At 53.6% G+C, this 8,743-nt stretch overlaps 1 long non-coding RNA gene across 1 annotated transcript; it reads right to left on the minus strand.

The window, feature by feature from the left end:
- Nucleotides 1-1,347: 1,347 nt before the first annotated feature.
- Nucleotides 1,348-7,013, minus strand: LOC123335078. The gene is made up of 2 exons (XR_006553380.2): nt 4,113-7,013; nt 1,348-2,902 (listed from the first exon to the last, which is right to left on the minus strand). It is a non-coding gene; the product is annotated as an uncharacterized LOC123335078 (long non-coding RNA).
- Between the last annotated feature and the right edge of the window lie 1,730 nt (nt 7,014-8,743).

Below are 8,743 nucleotides of genomic sequence, written 5' to 3' on the forward strand. Positions count from 1 at the left end.
CCCGCTCCGTGGCTGGTTAAAAATAAGCAGCCCCACCGCCTGTCACCCCTCAAAGTGTTCATTAGGGCTTATGTAAAGGGTAGAGCTCAGGCTCCTGGAGGCTGACAGGAGTTCTGATTCCGCTGGGGCAGGGAGGCCACGCCCCATTCTATGTTTATCCCATCTTGTCCCCTCATCCCCTGAAGGGTGAACTAGTAGAGGGAAGGGACTCTAGGAGGAGCACCCAGATGTCAATCAGCGCAGGCTGGTTAACCAAGGAGCAAAGCCCCTTCCACCCTCCCTGCAGACACAGCAAGCTCCCCAGGTCCCCTGCCTCCTCCCTGCCTGGGAGCAGAGGCCGCCTTACTGGCTCTTCCTGGAGAAATGCCCCAGCTTTCTCTCTCTGCTTCCCCACTGTAGTCAAGCCACAGGCATAGCCCATGACCTGCACTTTAGGGAGAAAATGACAGGAAAAAAAAAAAAGAAAGGTGTCCAGGGTTTAGGTTCCCAAAGGCCTGAATCTTTAAAGAAAGGAGAGGATTGAGGGAAGAATAAAAAAGTTTGAAAGAAGTGGTATTTGAGGAGTCAGGACTCTTCCCCTTCCAAAAGGGGTCTGAGAGGGACAGAGGGGAGCGTCTGAGAGCTGAGAGGCTGAGGCAGCTTGCCCCTGCCTGTGGAGGACAAGTGGGCCATAGAGATGGGACCACAGCTGGAAGGCCATGTCCTCGCCCAGCTGCCCCACCTGGGCATCCAGGGAGGCAGGAGGAAGAGGGGCAAGGATAGGGCTCCCCCAAGCAAGCAAGACAGGGAGGAGGGCACTCTCACTACAATGTGATTAAAAAGTGAGATGCCTCAGAGCATCTGCATCAGGTATAGCTGGAAGCAACAGCCCATCAGCTATGCCCACTAACAGGCAAGGCCATTGGTCCCCTGGCACTGATCCTACACAACCCCAGGCCAATGGCCTGCCTAACCCCGCAGTGCACTGGAGAAGCAGAAGGCCAAAGAAGCTCTCATATATCCAAAGAAAAGCATGCCAGGACCCATTCAGGTGTCTGAGTGCAGACTCAGCCTCACAGTAGATGGCGCTTCTGAGCCACTTCCACATAACCACCTCCAGGGCCCTGTGTGCTGGTGGGTAAGGCCAAGGAAGGGAGGCAGGCAGGCGCGGGGCAGGGGAGGGCATGGCCGTGCCATCTTCATACTGGCTGGCACCCCCTCTTTGGCTGGAAGCAGATCTCACCCTAACCTCAGCCCAGCCAACCAGAGGACCCCGTACCCCTGAAGCCAACACAGCACCAAGCAAGGCAATCACACATCTGCCCTGAGATGGCTGTCCGTGTGCAGCCCCGAGCAGGGCAATCACACGCCTGCCTCGACCCTGATATCTGTGTACACACTGGGAAGGAGAGCTCCTTTTTTCCAATAAGGTTGCTGAACAGAAGAATGTGAATCTGGGACTCCAGTAGACACTTCTTCCCTCACACAGAGACAGGCTGTCTGCCAGCGAGGTCAAAGATGAGAAATTAAGGACATAGAAGAAGTAAATGTCAGAGGGAGGTGGGGGAGAAGAGAAAAAAGGAGGGAAGGGAAGAGAGGAAAGGTGGAGAGGGGAGCTGTGCCACATTCTCGCCCTGAGGCCCTCTTCCTGTAGCTTTTCCTACACCTGGGGACCTGTTCCGGGAGCATTCTCAGCTTTGTGCATGGGTGATTATCACTCAGTCATGTCCAACTCTCTGCGACCTTATGGACTGTAACCCTCCAGGCTCCTCTGTCCATGAGATTCTCTGTGGAAGAATACTGGAGTGGGTTGCCATTTCCTACTCCAGGGGTTCTTTCCAACCCAGAGATCCAACCTGGGTCTCTCGCTTTGCAGGTGGATACTTTACCACCTGAGCCCTTTCGTGCCATATAAAGTCCCATTTTTGTTGAGGCCAGTTTGCATTGGGTATCTGGATGTCATTTACATCCTCAGAATCCTGATAAACACAGAAATAACTCTAGGATGTAGTTGCCCCACCCTCCCCCCGGGGGCTGTTTTGCAATTCTGCAGTTAGAGGAGCAAGGGCCGGAAACTACCAGGATTGTTCTTCTTGAGACTCTGTGAGGCTCTGGACCATGTGTGATGGCATCAAGCTGGCTAAATTCTTCAATAGTGAAACCCCAAGACGCTGGATCTCCTGGCTGTTCTGGTGGCCAGCAGATGGGTGCGACTCAGGACTGGGAGAGGACCCTTTGCTCTGCTCTGCCCAGGCTTCACTCTGGAAGGATCCAGAATTGACCCCCTGGGCACTTCTGCGGTGGACAGTGGCCCCAGCGGGGCGCCTCTCAACAGCTTTGCCAGCAGTGCCTAGTGGGGAGGCCAGGCGGGGAGGGCAAAGCAGGAAGGGAGAAGACATGGTGGCTACAGGCATCACGCTTATCTGGGAGGCAGTTACCACTCAGACCCACAAATACCCAGCAAACAGTCTGAGGGTGACCAATTTGTAGCTGATGAGGTTCCTGCTGTAAATAGGAAATGTAGCTCCATTTGTAGGTACAGGCTGTTGATGTGGACACTCGAGTGACATAGACATCAATACAGCTGAATATTGGATGTGGGGTACTGGCCCTGCTTTCGGTGAGCTTAGATGGTTGAGAGTAGCATGAAGCCCAGCATCCATACCAGCGAGAGTTTTTGGGCCGGTGGTGCCGGGGGAGCAGTGGCCACCCCAGACCCCAGCTGGGTCAGTCTCCTTGACGGAGGAAGTAACTCCTGATCATTTCAGGGAGCCAACAGAACAGAGCCGCAGGGTTTCATTCTCAGCTCCAATCAATCACAAGACAGACACTCCAGCAAAGTAGAGCCTCTGGTGGCTGCCCCGCCTGCCAAACTAAATTAGAAGCCCCAAAGGCCTGTGCAGCCCGGCTGAAGGTGAATGTTCTGAAAAAAAAAAAAGAAAGAAAAACACCTCGCTGCTTCTTCAGACGCGTCTTCACGTGAAGGCGCTCACAGCACCTTCACTGTCTGTCACAGCACCGTGAACAGAATATGTATTCAGGGCCTCGGTAAAGACCCTGGGTCTGGGGGCCAGTGTGTCTTGTGAAGACCCTCTCCACTTCCGAGCCTCCAGGTCCCCAGGCACCAGCTCAGAGGCGGACGACTCCCACTGTGCTGAGGCTGCAAGGGGAAGGCTGGTGCGGATCAGTATTCTAGTCACTCTGGACACATCCTCAGTTTTTCTCCCAAAGGGTAGAAATGCCATTTTGCTGATTCTTAAAGACCTTCCAGTCCATCCTCTCCCTGCATACATATGACGTGAAAGAGTCAGCCTGAGGTGAAACAACAGGGACCTCTTCCAGAAAACAAAGCTGCTGGTTTAAGACAAAAGCACAGAAACGTGAGGAAACCAAGGGAGCTCTCAGTCCCTACACAGCCCCGGTACGCATCTACCCACAGGGTTCTGGCCAATTGCCTACAACTCTGAAGCGACCCAAGGTATGCTAAGACCTCCACTGGTCATCCCTGGTGCCCACCACTTAGTCAGAGACATGATGGGAGGTATTTGGAGGGGAGAATGGTACTGGGCCCAAGCCCCCAGAACTCTGGCCAGAGGAGGCAGAGGCAGAGCCCCACACATACTGCCACACAGGTCCCCTGGTGGTAGAGACCTGAGGCAACCCAAGCAGGTGTGGGGAGAGACCGTGTCTGTGGCTCCATCTTCGTGGCGCCTGGGAACCAGTGCTGGGCTCCCACAGGCCTCTCTGGAGGCTACGTCCATAAAGAGGCCAGAGCCAACATGCAAGAGGCTGCGTGTGTGAAGCTGCGCTACTGCAGAGGGGAAGGTTCAGAGACACTGCTTACCTGCCAGGCCTCTGAGGCTCCTCCCTGCAGGCTGTGGTCGCCCAGGGACAGAAGATACCATTGACCCAGAGCACAGGAGAGGGAGTCTGTAACCTCCCCCAAGTCACACCCCAGGCCTCCAAGCCCAGCAGCACTGATGCAGGTGGAAAAAGGTCAGGTGAACACAGGCCTGGCTGCTGCCTGCTCTACCACGTATTGGGGTGACTTCCCAAGAAAGAGTGAGGTTGTGGAGAATGAGCAATCAGGGCCCCCAGGACACACGCCTCTAGGAACTCCTGCCTTTGCTTACCCCCGTCCTATGTGGACACCAGGCTTGGTCCTGTGACTCGGGGCAGCCAGTTCCACACCAACAGTGGCTCCATAAGCACGTGCTCATGGGTTTGCCCTCGCAGAGAAGCTCAGCTGCACAGCTCAGTGTTGAAACGCCGTGTGGAGAGAAGCCCAGAGAACAAGAGGCCTCTGGGCCTCTCCATTGGGGTCAAGCTCCCAGCTGCAAGCAGCTTCACAGGAGAGGAGATGGTCAGCCCCGGGGAGCAGAACCGCCCAGCTGAAGCCTGTCAACCACAGAATCACGGGAAACAATAAAGTGTTGCTTTACGAGTCTGAGCTTTCAGATGGCGTCTCACCCAAGCAGCAGATAACTCAAACAGAGGGACTGAAGCCTGGACCCCCCACCAGAGGAGAGGAACCTTACCCATCCATCTCAAGAAAATGACTTACTCCTGGGGCCTCAGTCAACCGCCTAAGAATGAAGTCAGCAGGTGTTAATGAAGCCACAGTGAGGATTCCCAACTACCCGGATCAGTTTTGCCCCTCCTGGGAAGAAATCCTGTTTCTGTCCACCAATAGAAATCAAGAAAACAGCTCTGGCCATCTTGTGGAAGGAGGCAGGCTTTGCTGAACAAGCTGAATGCAGCCACTCAACAAAGCCAAGCCCTCAGCTGGGAGCAGTTAAGTAGATTTGTGAGATTTTTAATAAGTGCGGTGGACTGTGCAGAGGAAATGTCACAAGGCAGTCAGTGAATCATTGCCCAGTGGGCATAGATAACTCTGCCTCTGATTCCCAATCTTATAGCTCTCAGAGCACTTGCACGTCCCTTGTCTCGCTTAATTAAAACAACAATCCAGCCAGGTGGGAAGGGCAGGGCAGGATTTGTTGTCCTATTTGCATAGAAAGAGCTTATGTAATGCGAGGGCCCCCTTGAGTGGAAGTTTAACTGCAGGGAGCCCCTGAGCCCAGTGAATGGGACTGGGTACAGAGTGAGTGCCCATGAACACAGGTGAATGGGAGGGGTGCCCTTCCAGCTGGACATCACGTGTAGGAGCCCTGTCCTTGGAGGCAGCCTGGGGTGGGAGGGACACAGCTTGCAGGGCATTTCTCAGTGCGGTTGTAGAACCCCTGCCTCCTAATTCCCCAGGACACGTGCTGATAATGTAGATGGATGGACAGGGAGTGGAGCCTAGGAATCGCTATGCTCCTGGGTGACTCTGATGGTCGAGTGTGAAGGCCACTGTCACAGAAGTCCCCTTGCCAGACAACATGGTTATCAAGTTACCTGACTGACGGGCAGTAGGAATGGGGCGGGGACACAGGATCCAGTGCTCTTGCTAGCTCTCTGATATGCACCAAGGAGGCGGGACTGATCCGGCTTTGGAAGATGTGTGAGATTTGGACATGTAGAGAAGATGGGGGATAAAGCATTGCAGGCACTAAGAAACAGAGTAGGGATGAGGAGCTCAACCCCACTCTATCTTCTGCTGCATAACCATTATTAAACAGCATTATTACAAAGTGAAAACTCAACCAAGGGACCAGAAACACTGACAACCTTCTGCAGGGATGGCTTTGTTTGGATTTGGTCTCCAGTTTCCTGGAAGTGAGGAAATGTCATGCTTGCACAGGGCCACAGGCAGAGTCCCCCCCTCTTCTGTCCTGGGACCTCAGGGACCACCTGGTATAAGACAGAAAAAACTCTGAGCACACAACCTGCCCCAGTGAGGACAGCAGGCTTCCTGGATGTCCTGGCATTAGACCACCTGAGAGGGACCCCTCACCATGCCATCTCTCCCATCCCTGTGTAGGCAGTTTCGGCCAACAGAGGACAGGGAGAAAACACCAAGCTCCCACCAGGCTGAGCTGGGGGTTGGGCATTCTTCTTCCTACCACAACTAATGACAGGCAGGAAGGAAGGGAGGGGAAGGACACAGGGCTGAGATCCATCTTTTATTTTTATCACCCTTTCTGACTCTTTGTGATAGAATCTGAGCCACTTCCGTTGTGTATCAGGAGGCAATGTGATGTTTAAGTGCGCTCGTAATTAGGCCCAGGTAATTCGCTCTTTGATAATCAGCATGCTTCGCCCTCCAGCTCACTAAGCCACCTCCTCTCCTGCCTCTGTTCTATTTTCATCCAGGCCCCCTCCCAGGCGGGGATGCCTTAACCGGCCCCACTGGCTTGTCATCATCTCCCTTTCTCTCAAAGCGGCCTGATTGGCCCACAGAGGCCTTTTCCGCCTGGAGAGTCAGAGTGAGACTCTGAGCAAGGGCTCAGAGGGGACTGAGGAGCAGATTTGAGGACGGAGTGCTACTTGGGAGCTTGGACAGTGCAGAGGCCCAGCCCACACTGGCTCAGCAGAGCTCAGCCTGAACCCTTCTGCTTGGGGGAGGAGAGACAGTCACTCCGACACAAAAAAATGAGGAAAGCATCTCTCCCTCCACATCCCTGGCCTCTGTCCTCTTAAATGGCTGCAGAGAGGACGGAAAAGTGTCCTTGGTGGTGATATCATCGGTGTCATCATGACTCTAGGACTCCCGACTAGAGCCACTGCCTTCCTAGACTCCAGCCCCACCTCGGCCAGTGTCTACCAGGCACCGGCGAGGAGGGAAGGTCAGAGGGGTGGAAGGAAGCATGATGGATGAGGCACTTAAGGAATGAGAACCCCAGAGAAGAGAGAGAGAGAAAAAAAGCAAGTTACTGTTTTCAAAAAAAATTATTATTTTCATTTAAAAAGCAAACATGGTCACTGGAGAAATTGTCAAAAGCCGCAGCACTCAAAAAGAAGAAAATGAAAATTGCACTTAGTCCTACCATGCAGAGATCATTATTAGGTATTTACTTATGATTTTCTTTGCATAGTATATCATTCTTAATCCACAAACTCAAGCGGGTTGGATTGTCATGCTAGTTTCCCGTTAGTGGATCTCTGTGAGGCTCTGTCCCCTGAAGTGACAGAAGTCTCAGTTCTGAGTCCCCACACCTACAGAACTGGCGCTCGGTTCTGTAGCTGAAGGTGGGTGGTCCTCTCTGTCCACCGCCACTGTTCTCTCTGCCTCTGAAAGGTCAGTCCTGCAAGTCCCTGCTACACAGACCCTCATTCCCATCCAAAAGCCATCCTCAGATACCTCCTGCCACTCTCTTGGCCTTCTCGGAGCACGGGCACGCAAGCCCTCCTGCAGTCTCCAAACCACTGTGGAGCCGGAGGAAGCTAGCTGTGCCCCACACCCCACCCCCGGCTCTGCCACAGGGTGCTAAGGTGAGCTTTCAGGAACCATTCTGCTGCCTCACACCCAGTGGGGCTGGGGAGCCGTCCGCATCCTAGGGCCTCTGCCTCCTCCCTAGGGCTCTACCTAAGAAAGGTATCTGTTCTTTCCCTCTGCTCCCCAAAACTATCTGGGTTTCTGTTCTCTGTTCCGAATCAGAGTGGCCCTGTGCCCCCTCTCAGGGACCCACCAAACATTTAAGGTCGCCTCGTGTCCCCACCAGCTCTGCTGTCCTCACCTCCGACCTGACCCTGCCCCAAGATCAGGGAGAGCTCTTTCAGTTTCAGGGATGGGGAAACCTGCCTTTGCACAGGAACACCCCATATGGCAGAGCAGTGTGTGGCCTGCTGTGGGTGAGGGCTCACTCAGGCTAAAATCCGCCCTTGCCCTGCCAAGGAGAAAGACACCTCTTTACAGTTCACCCAAAGGCACTCTGTGTGCTGTCCACAGCCTTCCCCTTCCTCATCGTGTCTTATTCCAAACCTTATATCCAGGCCTCGACTCCTGAAACTCAAAAGCCGATCATTCGACTCCTTTGTTAAATCTGTCATCCACTCCCTGAGGCAGTTTATGTTGGACAGTCTGACTGCCATCTGCCTACAAGGATCACTGGTGTCAGGACACGCAGAAGGGCGCCTTGGTCAGTGCTCGAGGACATCTCTTTCTCACACACACACACACACGTGCGTGCACCCACACATACACTCCCAGCTCCAAAGGCTAGATTCAGATCTCTGGGGTTGAGGCCAGAACCTGCATTTTTAAAGCTCCCAGGTGATTCAGAAGGGTTTGGGGAGAAGGGGTACCATGAGGAGAAACAGAGTGGGTCTCTTGAGCATACCACCGCACAGCTCAGCAACCCTTACAGGCTGTGCAGGACACTGCCAGTCTTGCCTGGGCGGGTGAACTCGAGACGCAGCCAGGCTGGACGGGGGACTGGCATATCTCAAGTGCCCTTAACACTCCCATGCATCTTCCTGTTTTCCCTCTTTGGTTCCAGTTGAGAAAACCCACTCAACACTGTATCTTTGGGGATGTCATTTTCAAAGGCTTTCTCAAAGAGGGGCCAGATGATGCCCAGTCATCCAGCCCACGTCTCCCATCTTACAGAGAGCCTGCAGGCAGCCTCCTTAGGGAGTGGTGGGAGAAGCCCCTTCTCCAGTAGTACTGGGGTATTGGGACTGCACATGACTCCCCAGGAGAAACCTCCCCAAATGGAGACCCCCTAACTTCTGACCTGGGAGCCTGAGCCCAGGGAATGAACAAGTCAAATTTCTTGCGCTTCAGCATCAAATGGCAATGCTGATGTAGTTTCTAATTTAGGTTTTAAAATGCCACTTAAAGGACAGCATCAGTTCTCTCACTTAAAACTTTTTTTAA

The sequence above is a fragment of the Bubalus bubalis genome, chromosome 9 (genome assembly GCF_019923935.1).
Source record: "Bubalus bubalis isolate 160015118507 breed Murrah chromosome 9, NDDB_SH_1, whole genome shotgun sequence".
Lineage (NCBI taxonomy): Eukaryota > Metazoa > Chordata > Mammalia > Artiodactyla > Bovidae > Bubalus > Bubalus bubalis.